Raw genomic sequence first — 13,339 nt, forward strand, 5'->3', positions numbered from 1 at the left:
CCAACGGACCCACCGGGCTGAGGCCGCCAACAGCACATCACTGCTCCCTTGCACTTTTCCTGCTTCCTCCCACTAACTCAACCTCCCCTCCTCTTTCAGTGCCGCCAGAACGCCAGGGGACCACTCCGGTGATGATAGTGCGCGGTACAAATGTTCTTTAACATTAACAGTAACATGATAAAGGCATAAAGGACAAGGATACAGAGGCCCTGTCCCTCCGATGCATTTCCAGCATCACACGAACCTCTGGGTTAACCAGAGTACCTTCAGCTTAGACTTGAGGGATTTATGAATCAGGGTGAGAACCTCTCTACACTGGGACAGGTAGAACGTAAAGGATCTGTTTCACCCAGGGTGCGGCTAATAACTTATTAGTTGATGTGGTGGAGTGCATCTTTTGGAGAAACAAAACATCAGCTTTGTGCCTGTTGGTGTATGACATAATGTGCCTGGTTTTAGTATAATTGCCAAGCCCCCTAACATTCCAGATAAGCAGTGTAACTGCAGCCATCTCACTCATATAGGAATTATACAGTGCCCATCGTCTCTGCCTGTATGGTGCAGTGCCCCCTTCCCCAACCAGATGGCCATTTTAGTACACCCCCGTCTCCCAATACATTTTGTAAAACTTTTCACCCCTGCACCCCTCCTCCCTACCTACCCTACCAACCCTTACACCCCTCCCAGCTAGGGTGATGTCAACCCTCCCACAACCCACAATACCAGCCCGCCCAAGAACTGGGCAGACCCTAACCAAACCAAAAACTTCAACGAAGCAACTTAGTATGGGGGAGCTGTTGCTAAACTCCTTGCTCGCTCAGGTTACCAGAACCCTCCACCATTTGCAAGGATAATTAACTAGATATGTGCTGCCGCAATACAATCAGACTGCAAGCATAAAGAAGAGGCAGGCTAAGCCCGCCCACCTTAGAATATAGCCCTAATGCAGTTTTGCACCTGTTATTCACGCCTTGATAGTTACCATTATTTTCAGGTGTCCGGGGCGCTAGCCACCTCAACTCAATTGTTCCCCGAGGGAGGGGTATGTTCGCCTCGATATATGCCACTGCCTCCTCTGATATTGTGAAAAAACAGGGTCTTACCCCCATGTTGGAATTCCAGCCGTGCAGGGAAGAGCATTGCGTACTGCACAGATCTGTCCGCAGTAATTTTTTGACTCCAAGGAATGTTCTACACTCCATCTGGACGGCTGTAGAAAAGTCTGGATATATTTGCATACTAGCAACCTCGTAACAGAGGGGGCCCTCTCTCTTGCCAGATGGAGGATGAGGTCTTGGTCGCAGTAATTTAATAGGCACACTATCACTGGTCTTGGTGGCGCACCAGGTTTGGGCTACAGTGTGGGTGACTGATGGGCTCTTTCCACTACAAAGCAGGATGAAAACTGCGGGTCTCCAAGCAGTACCGTGAGCAGGATTTCTACTGTTGACTCCATTGGGCCCTTGCCGAATCCCTCTGGCAGTCCTACCACCCTTATGTTATTACGCCTGGACCGCAATTCCAGATCATAGCACTCTTGCAGCGCCCGCTTGAGATCTCTGGACATTGCAGATACTTGCGTTCGGAGACCCACTATGTCATCCTCTGCCGTCCCGATTCAGGATTACACAATGGTCACCTTGGCACTTTTACGTTCGATCTTAGCATTCAATGTGGAGATCATGGTAGTAATATCGTAAAACTTACCACTCACACCAGCGGCTCCAGATAGCATGCTGTCCATGATCTGCCGCAGGTCATGCATGTCAGAGGCTGCAGCTCCTCGGACTTCCTCGGTATCACTACGTATTATCCCCACCAAAAATATTGCCGTATATATGGTCGTCTATAACGGTCATAGGCGATATTTTTTTGGGGTTAGTCCCCCGCTCATTTAAAAATAATGCGGGGTTGTGGGGATGTCCCCCGCAGGTTCCATGCCTTAATATTGCCACAAAAATATGGCGATATTTTTGTGGGGATATTAACACATGGAACCGACTTCCCCTGACGCTCCCCCATGGCTTGTTTGCCTGCCTGGCAAAAGAGTCGATGCTGCTCTGCTTTTTTGTCCCCACTCCCCTTCGTCATGGTTGTTGCAGGAGTAGATCAGAGGGCTACAGGAACCCAGTGGTGGCCACTCCACTCAGGTCAATGGAGGGGTCACTTAATCTGCGGTGGTGGGGTGTCACTGCAAGCCCACTGGCTCCCTTCCCAAAGCCAGCTGGCCCTTCAGAATGCCTTAAACTGCTTGTCAAGATAGGGCTCTCCCCAGGTCGGTGTCAGCAAAGCATTCCAATATATGGACCATGGCACAAGTATTCTCAGTGCCATCACTTGCAGACAGATTTGCAGACACAGCCTCACTGCTAGCTTGTCATCTACTCTGCCAGATCCAGCAGTTGCACACAAAAAACAGAGGGGGTGGGGGGGAAGAGGCCTTGCTTCGTGGGGGGTGAGTGAGGTCCTCCCCACCATCAGTACAGATGTCGCTCCAGCAAGCCTCTCACTTTACCAGTAAGTTTCACCACAACATCGTGGTTCCCCTGCCACCAGCCAGAGAATCGCCAAGCAGACACTGGGCCTCCAAGATGGCAAACCACAGCCACCCCGTCTGGATGCCAGTGCCTGCTGCTGGCCCCTCCACTCCCATTACCTAGTGGCAGCCTCAGCTAATCCCAGGGGAGCAGCCCGCTCTGCCTCTGTACCTCGGCAGTGGCCAGTGACAGCAGACCTGGTCTTTCCCGCAACTCGGATGACTGCAAGCACAGGCACTGCCACAACGCACATCCTTCAGTGTGTTTGCTGAAGGCGGCCAGGAGTCTCCAAACTCGGTCTGCTTGTTGCCACAATCTCTCCCTACCCTATCTTTGCTGGCCGCAAACCACTGTTGAGGGAATCTCAACCCCCCACTCCCAGCATACCCCAAAGTTGGAAGATGCCACCCACTAAAGCAGCGCCACAGCCCATACCCAGATGACATCACCAAAGTAATCATGAAAAGGCAACATGGCTGAATACACCCACAGAGACATTAGCTTGGTGCAAAACACCACACATGAACTGCTTACTCGCACCAGAAAAGTGATCATCCGCAAAATAGAAGCCACAGCTCCATTGAAAAGAATTGGGAAAGCTCAAAACACAGGGCTGAGGCCTGATACACTGACTGTTCTGAGAGATGCGAAACAGGCCTGGCAGCATGTTCAGCCCTACCAAGGACACTGGGGAAGAGGGCTCGAGTCAGCTGAAAAGATACAGTACCTGCAAGGACAAAAAGGCTGAAATCCCCCATAAATGCCAGCAGAGAAAATATTGTTTACGATCCCTGAACACGTGAGCTGGGACTGGAGAACAAAGCCCATTCAGACAGATAAGGTTGTTCCCATCAAAATGAAGACAGAATATGGGAAATGAATGCAACACAACATAAAGATGTAGAATTGAGTGTCCTTGCTCAAGGTTTGGGCGGTCAGAGGGGTGAAACAATAGTGGGAAGCAGGCGGTTCTCTGAGCTCACCTTCCCCACCCATCATGTTTGCTCACATGCTGGTAAATTTCCTAAACTGACAAGGCTTGCACTGACCTGGGGGGTGGTGCCAGGTGGAGCTACCAGATCTAGCCAAACCAATCAAAATGATCTTTCTCCTAAAGACTGTAATTATGCCTATACTGTTCACCCAATCCCATTTCGCTAAGAGCAAGGAATGTATCTTTTGGAGGTGAGGTGACGGCAGCTCAAAAACGTACTGCCTGCCTGCAATAAGTTCGAGTACATTTGAAGCTGTGGAATCTGTGTGCGTATCTCTGCTTTGACTAAATAAAGCAGCAATTTGTCACATTTCTGGACTCCTCTGTTTCTGGGCATGGGGGATTTCCCTCAAGCCTATCTCTGTTTTCCTAACTAAATAAAAGTATCACCGGAATCGAATTTCAACTTTTTAAAAATCACTGTAATGCAAGGGGAGAACCTATACCCCCGATCTCTCACCACCCTATATTTGCTGGCCCCAAGCCACCTTCAGCCTTTCGGAATTTAAAAAAGAATTAGAAAACTTAATATTTAACAAGTTGAACTTTTTTTTAAAACTTTATTTATTGAAGAAGATTCACGTTTTACTCAAACAATCATTACAGCAATTAAACATGCAGGGCACAGTTAGACCACCACCATTACGACATTATACCCAGCAATAATCCTTACATGCAAAGGCAGGAAGATGGAAAACACAATCCTCAGTCCTAGAGCGCTGTGTCCTCTGTGGCTGCGACCGGGCACTGCGCCACCATGTAGGCCTCAAGTGGGTCCCAAATGTTTTTCGGCCTAGTCCGGGGTCCACACAAGAGTCTGTATTCTTTATCCAGATTGCCCAGCCTAACCAGGCTATCTAGCCAGGCGTACGTAGTAGGGGGGTCCAGCTGGTCCAGCGCATTAGTACACATTTCCTGGCTAGAATCATACTGCTAATAAGAAATGTTCAACCACACCCGGGACCTCCCGGAGCCACCCAAACATGCATCCCAGCAAGTCCTCAGGCAGAGTATAATCAAGCATATCCTTAGCGGGGTCAAACAGAGCATGGCGAGCCGGTGCAAAGTATTCCCTATGCAGCGTCCTGAGCTGGATCATCTGAAGTCGGGTGTTGAACACCCCACTGCGTGATCTCTCGCACAGCACTGCCCACAGTTTATCATTGAGAGCACCCCCAGCATCGCGCTCCCATTGGTTTCTGCACTTCAGTGACTCCCAGGGAGACCCTCGCTGCACCAGCCCACAGATGAAAGATACTAACCATCGTGCCTTGACCGAGGTCAGGAGATAGCGCAAGAGTGGGAGGCGGCTCCGGAAACATAGGGGACAATGTCTTGAAGGCCATCCTCATACAATAGTCTGCCACATAGCCCCCCTGTCCATCTTGGCCGCAATCCAGACACACCATCCAGATACATATTGCCCATAGTGCTAATCCCTGCCACCCCCACCCCCATTCATTCATCAGGGCCTTATCACAGGTAGGTTTGAGGCATTCAATCTTCCACAGCTGGAGCACCGGATCAAACGGGAGGTCTACCCTGAGCCTCTTGAGAAGCTTTTTTAATGCATGTACTGGACAGGCAACCGGGTCCAATTTACACCTATCCGCCACCTTCCCAGTCACCAGAACCCCCTGACTGAATCGCATAGTGGAGCACAAAGCACTTCGAGGTGCGCACATAAGGGTATGCCAGGCACCCCGGCTTCCAGCAAGAGACAAAGTGCATCTGTGCTGCTAGAAAATACAGTTCCATATAAAGTGCGCAAATACCCCCCCACCCCCATGTCCCATGTCAGTACCAGAGTGTCCTACTTTATTTGGGGGGGGGGCATCTGAAGGTGCCACGTCAGTCACACCAACAGTGACTTCAATTGGCCATACCGGGACGTTCTGGAACATATAAAACAGCTTTGGAACTACAATCATTTTAGCAATAGCCACCTTACACAGCAAGGACGGGGGAGGCGTGCACCATCTATTCACCCTTTCCTCCAGGGTCCTAAAATACGCCCAGTGGTTGTCCTCCAACAGGGACTGAGAGTTCTTGTTGACGCACACCCCCAGGTACCTAACAGAGGGATGTTCCCACATAAACCCCTCGAGTTCCTGAGGCTACAATGTAGCCTCCGCTAACGGAAACAGAATGGATTTGGACCAGTTCACGCATAGCCCCGATTGCTTACCAAACGCTGCCACCTCTTGCAACAAACACTGTAGGTTGTCCCTAGGTTCCTTAAATACAACACTGCATCTTCTGCATACAGCAAAACCAGTTCTCTCATCCCCCCTAACGCTAGCCCACATGCAATGTAGGACTTCCTCAACCTAGCCACCAGGGGTTCGATAGCCAGAGCAAAGAGTAGCAGGGACAGCGGACACCCCTGTCTGATGCCGCGGCCAAGCACAAACACCTCCGAGTGCTTTCCGAACAAGACAATCCTGGCCACTGCTCCAGAGTACAAAAGCTGCAGAGCTGAGAGAAAGTATTACGAAAGACCCATCGCCTGCAGCACCTCAAACAGGTAGTCCCACTCTGAAGGGGCCCCTGAGGGACCCTCGAATGTGGAAACAAGGCAAAGTCACCACACACGAATAGATACGCCAAACACGAGGTTCCGTTCCCAAAATCTAGGGTTTATTGGAATACAAAATAGTCCCAATTGGCCGAGTGGTCTCACGCCCCGCGACGTGTGTCTAAACAGACCACAGAGGACGCAAGCAAGCAAAAAGCGTACCTCAGTTACATATATACAAAAGGAGCACCTTACAATCAGCAATGACACGGTATGACACATTTGATGCCGCCCCCAATTCATTTCCCTTTGAATTAGAGGCAATGATTGACCAATGTGACAAATATGACACCTTAGACCACCATATTTAGTAACAGGTTGCAATCTCCAGTTTTACAGACATCATTCTTTGTTTGCGAGAACACAGCGTTTCTGTTTCTCATAGGCAAGCTGTGCGTAGGAGACTGGCGCATACCAGGTCTCCCAATCTCTAAGTTTCGATTCTCGCTCTGGAGGTCAGCCCGCTCTCTGGGGCCTCACTGGGCTCAGAAAGGGGTTGCGTAAAGAAGAACATAATTCAACTCTTTAAATGGTAGACTCGTACATTGCTATTCTTTCAAGAGACTCGCTGGCATTCATGTACTGATTAAATGCCTTGCTCCCTGTCTTCAAGGATATATGAGGGAGGTAATCGGGCATTTCTGTCCGGCTCTCCAGTGTAATGTTTCAACATGTTTTCGTAGCCTTGGGCCATTGAAGCGAAATAATATCTACAGCAAAGCAGTTTTACATGAGGCAAAGAGGCAACATTAAAGAGAACAAAGAGAAAACAAAATGGCGATTTTAGTCATCTTAAAATGGCCGCACTCTAGCTGGGCCATTAGCTATGTAATAACTAATAAGCATGCATTCTTAACACTTTAAATGAGGCGGTTGTTCCTCGGCCAACCAATTATCATGCATTTCCTTCCACCCAGGGATGTCTAGATTTTCTGGACTGACAACTCCACCGAGTCATACGCCTTCTCCATGTAAAGTAGAGCCGCTACTGCCTATACCTTGGGATCCACCTGAGCCAATATAGAGCAAAATCTGGCAGTTCTAGCGAGGTCAACCTCCACGGGATGAAGCCGGACTGATCAACATGCACTAAGTCTGACACAAACAACAGAAGTCTATCTGCCAGGATTTTAGCAAATACTTTCGTGTCTTAATTGATCAGAGACATCGGACGGTATGAAGCACACTCCAGAGGGTCCTTTCCCTCCTTCAGAAGCAAAATCACCACAGCCTTGCACATTGTGATGGTGGGTGGGGCAACTGACCCAGGGTCATAGCCTCCTCCCAGACCCCTACCATATATTTCACCACTTCCGGCCGCAGCTCCTTGTAAAACTCTGCTGATATGCCCTCCGAGCCTGGGGCTTTGGCTGATGGCATAGCCTTTACCACCAAATAAGCTCAAACAGCAGGGCACACCTATGTTTTGGAAAAAAACTCACAAGATGGGTTTATGGTAACCTTTTAGAGATTAAGGTTTGTTTGAGGTGCGGGGAGCAAAACTCAACCTTGGCAACTAGGTTGGATAAATGAGAGAACAAAAAGTGGTTGTTCCTAGAGATGTAGGAACTCCCGTCCCCTGCACACTATCTAATATCTGTGGAGCAGATCAGTAATTTAGTGTTATTTATATATAATTTCACAATAACAATTTGATGCATTAGATGCAGTCCATCGTTCGGTTTGTGGGGCAGTAGAAGTAAATACCCAGCTCACAAGATTTCATGTTAAAAACAATTCTCAAATGTATTTATACAGTGTTTTGAGGCCCAACGCGTTTCGAGTATAAACTCTTCTTCAGGGGCAGAATCATATTTCACAAATTCTAGAAAAAGATAGAAAAAGTGCATCTTAGTATAGCTGCATATATAGTATGCATTACAATTTAATTACGATCATTATTCATTCAATACAAAACAACAACTAATTAACTGTCAGATGTATTCAACAAGTATGGTCAAGTTAGTGAGATAGTCAGCTATTTCTAACTGCAGTAGGATTAGATAAACCTGGTAAGAGGATTTTAGACATAGCTTCTAACCAATCTAATCTGTAAAAAGGGAGGTCCTAGGAAGGCAGAAAGAGCAATTTGACAAAGTGGAGGAAAGATTGAACAACGTAACTTACCAACTATGGTGGTCACATAGTTGAAAAGAAGTATCCAATGGAACATAAAGTGGAAGCTCTGGAATGATCTTCCGTCTCAACGCTAAAGAAATGAAATATGTGTAAACCCTAAGTTGTGAGAGGACTAACACGAAGGAGAGAGAAGAGAAGCCAAGTCTCTACTTACAACAAGTTCAGAAAAAGTCCTGATGGACGAATCCATGCAGTATAAAGAGGGATCTTTCAAAAAATAACACTCAGTAGACGGTACTTCAAATGCGTAAAGTCATCTGAAAGGGGAAAGAAGGATAAGCAAAGCTTATTAAGATGAAAAGAACGTACTGGTAAGACCGACAGAATCAGTCATTAGACTTACTTGATACTGTTCAGAGAGTCCGTACAAGCGATCATGGTGCGCCGCGTCTCACCGGAGGAGGATGCGGTACATTCAATGAGCGCCTTCTTAAATACCTGATACTTGAATGACGTATGCACAAAACATGCGCGTAGGGAACCATCTCTACGCGCATGCGTAACACCAAGACCAAATGATTGGGCCACGTCATGGATCTGACGACATGGCAAAGTCGGCGTCAGAATTCCATGACAACAAAATAACCGTGCATGGGCGGGATGAAGAATATACTGATTTTGGAGAAAGGACAATGTTAAGAAATATTTTTAACAATGGGAGAAGATGTGAGTAACTCAGCATAAAAATGTGAGTGAAAGTAGAGATTCGTCATGAATCTGACGACACAGAAAGGCTGTCATCTAAATTTATGTACACAAAATCACTGCTCATGCGCGGAATATGACGAGGAAAGTAGAGGAGAGAATAAGTAACCCATACTCATATGGGTGTGAAGAAAGTTTGCGTGAGAGGAGATGTGGTGGAGACTAGTCTGTAGAAACTACCAGTCCTCTAGGTTTACGTTGGCTTTAGAGTAACAGACGTCTGTTTGCATAATTAACACTTATCTAACATACAAAAAACAAATGACACCTTGTTCACGAATATATTCCACTGTATGTGGTAACATTTTTAAACATTTCCAAATCAGATATAACATATCTCCACAAGGTGACCTTAATGTTAACAATTTTTGTCAAAACAATAACAACCTCCACCATCTTAGGTGTAATTTGTAAAACAAATGTATGTGCAGATTCCACAGAGATTTGGTCATAGCAAAGGGAATGCAATCCTAAACAACATCATCCACTAAATGAGGTGTATTTTATACAACATATGCACATTTTCAACTATGTGACCACCATAGTTGGTAAATTACATTGTTCAATCTTTCCTCCACTTTGTCAAATTGCTCTTTCTGCCTTCCTAGGACCTCCCTTTTTACAGATTAGATTGGTTAGAAGCTATGTCTAAAGTCCTCTGAACAGGATTATCTAATCCTACTGCAGTTAGAAATAGCTGACTATATCTCACTAACTTGACCATACTTGTTGAATACATCTGACATTTAATTAGTTGTTGTTTTGTATTGAATGAATAATGATCGTAATGAAATTGTAATGCATACTATATATGCAGCTATACTAAGATGCACTTTTTTCTATCTTTTTCTAGAATTTTGTGAAATATGATTCTGTCCCTGAAGAAGAGTTTATACTCGAAACACGTTGGGCCTAAAAACACTGTATGAATAAATTTGTGAATTGTTTTTTACATGAAATCTTGTGAGCTGGGTATTTACTCCTACTGCCCCACCAACTGAACTATGGACTGCATCTAATGCATCATATTGTTAATGTGAAATTATATATAAATAACACTAAATTACTGATCTGCTCCACAGATATTAGATAGTGTGCAGGGGACGGGAGTTCCTACATCTCTAGGAACAATCACTTTTTGTTCTCTCATAGCCTTTACCACCACCAGGATATCATCAACCGAGACCGGTCTGTCCAACCCGGACATGCTTCCGCACTCAGCCTTGGCAAGACTGCCTCCTCTAAATATTCACACAATGTAGCCGTGACCGGCATCCTCATAGGCGCATACACCCCCTCGTAGTATTGCCTGAAAGCACTCAGGATGGCCTCCGAATCCACCACAGCATGCGCCTCCACCGTGTGTATTGCTGCAATGTCAGCTGACCCCCTTTCCTGCCTCAGCAAAGCCGCCAACAGGCGGGCCGGACGGCCCTCATCACCATACCAGCATTCCATTGTGGGGCGATCCAAGTATTTGACCTCCTGGTCTGCCAGATCTGCAAATGTATCCCTAGCTTAACTTAGGGTAGCCCTAGCCCCGTGTCATCGGCAGCTTGCAGGGCAGCCTCCCCAGCCTTGATCACCCCCTCCAAATCCGACAATTGCCCTCTAATCATTTTCAACACCCCGAACTCCAATGCCATGCATCTACCACGAAAGACCACTTAGAAAGCCTCCCACACAGAGGCCAACGAGCCTACATTGTCCTCAAAATGTGAGCGCTCCACATCCACTAGCTCGCTACAAAACACTATGTCTGTACCTTTAAATTTCCAGCGGGGTCTCGGCAGTGCCTCCCTGCCTATTTCCAGCGACCACCTCACAGCGAAGTGGCCCGACAGTATCCTCGGGAGTAGCGAGCAGTCAAGCATCATGCGCATCAGCTGCGGGCTGTCGAGAACATAGTCCAGCCTAGATGACATGCTGTGTACTGTCAAGAGAAAAGAGAATCTCAGTGCCCCCAGGTGAAGTACCCACAATACATCCACCAGCCCCAGTGTAGACATGCCCCTGTGCACTCCACCAGTCGAATGCAGAAAGGAATGCGCCGACCCTGCCGACCTGTCCAGCTCCATCTGTAGCACAATATTGAGGTCCCCTGCCCAGACAATGTTAGTATGCATATATTTGCAGCTCTTAGACAGGAGTGCTTCAAAAAAACCTGGGACGTCTACGTTCGGCCCGTAGATATTTTTGAATGTCACCATAGTGTGCACCCAGCTGCCGGACACGATTACAAACCTACCCTGCGGGTCAATAACCTGTTCCACCTGCCTGAGGCGAAGAGATTTGTGAATTAGCATCATGACCCCGGCTGAGTAGATTCAGTACCATGTATAGAACCTGTCAGGGCCCCACGCCTTGGCCAACCCCTCATTAGCTGTTCCGACCAAATTAGTTTCCTGCTGGAGAATCACTCTGGCACCGTGGCGCTCGCAGTAATATGGATTCTGATTAGGAGGGCTGGGCATGTCGCTTCAGTTGGTGTCATGTTTTCAGCAAGATAACCCCTTCTCAAAATCTTTGACACTTTTGGAGGAAGGGCTGATAGCTTGCGACTAAGACCCTTGATATTCCAAGAATAAGAGCCGAGCAGGGGTGGGACGCATGTCTGTAGCAGAAGATATGCATTAGTTATGCAACCACACAAGCAATTTCCCCGAACTAGGCCGCATGAAGTTAAGGTAGGCGTGGTGTGTGTGATAACTGTTAAGCCACAGGAATGAGTTTGCAAGAAATCCTTTGCACAAACGAAGACACGTGAGACAGGGCAGGCAACCAGCTGTATGAACTATGAATGCTTAGCTCACTCCTGCGCAGTCTTTTGAGTGTGCAGGGAGTCATGCCCTTTGCGAAAGCCTAAATTGAATAAATACATGACTTGACTTATTTGGTCTGAGTTTTATTGGTGGGGTCCTTATACCATGTTGGGGTGAGCAAAAGGTGTATCCTCAATTTGGCAACCACAAAGGGACCCGAAGGTGCAGTAGCCCATCACTGGGTGAGGCCTTCCAGGGCGAGGCTGGAGGAGTAACGGTATTGGGGCCCCAACGGAAAACCACACCATTGAATGTGAAAACACACGTTACCCTTCCTCCGCCAGTCTCGCCGTACAACAGGACAGCAGGCTGCCGCTCTTCGGGTTCGATAGACTTCTGGTGGAGACCCCACAAGAGGTGAGTGGGGGTAGGAGGAACGGTTGGTAAGGCAGTTGGGACAAGAGTATCAGTTTTATGGTATGTACTATTGATGAGGTCTGTTTTGTAGACTGAAAGGAAGGATGGATGTTTGATGTAAAGGACCGGTCCAGATGTAAAGGGTACAAGTGAAACAAAAGTTATGGGGAATTTGTTGTCAAGTTTGTTAAGGATTTCAATCAGGCGACATACAACTTGTATTTTGTATTTGTATTTTTGTTTATTTACATTGTGCCCCTGGCCCAAAGGCATCTGGGCGCATGTCATAAAATACATGTTACAGAAAGGTCGTTTACATAAATGGCATAAATTAAAGTACATTGCAGTGAGGTAAGTTTACAGGCATATGAAGGTGAAAGTACAGAAAGTTATGTACAGGCAGGATAGGTATTGAACAGATGTATTTAAACAAAAGGAAGGAACATACAACAAGCTATATCAAACAATAAAAAAATTGTGTACCCTCATATAGCAATTTCTTATAACAGTTACTTAACAAATATTGGCTGTATTCTGTGTTCTAAATAATCATCCAAAACAGTGTCACCCAGAAAAATATCATTTTTAATATATTAGTTTCTTTTCAGCACAAGTAGTACAAAAATTTGTTTAAAAAACATATACACATCACCTAGTCATATACATGTTAAAATCATTCTACCTCACAGTATCAAAAAAATGCCAAACATTTCATCAGCACATCACAACAATGGCAACTCAATTCTTCTCATTCCCCATTGTGTGAACCAGCCCAATTTATATAAGTTTCTGTCCTCTGTGTTCCCAGTAACCAGACATTCATCAGGGGCAGAAGTAGTCCTGTGCTTCAGGTACATTCTTCCTATTCACCACCAGATTCCTATCTCTAAGGGTAAAAAAGACAAAAAAGTATCACTAATACGGGCATGATCAGTTTAATTCATCACCATAGCCAATCCCTAATCACCACTAGGGTATCAAGTATACAGTACATCATATACCTGATCTAAGGTCTAAAGAAAATATATGTCTAGGACCTCAACAGCCAAACCAATTCTGGCTCTTCACTACTAAAGCATATAGAATTCAAAATTGAGTACCTCAAGTAATCTACCAAGGACTGTAATCTTGTTACTGTCCTCACCCCTGCACACATGGGGTTTAGGAGTATTCATCCACAGTAGAACCCAACAGAACAACAAAATAT

This window comes from Ambystoma mexicanum, chromosome 10, assembly GCF_040938575.1.
Source record: "Ambystoma mexicanum isolate Mex_15411 chromosome 10, UKY_AmexF1_1, whole genome shotgun sequence".
In the NCBI taxonomy this organism is placed as follows: Eukaryota; Metazoa; Chordata; class Amphibia; order Caudata; family Ambystomatidae; genus Ambystoma; species Ambystoma mexicanum.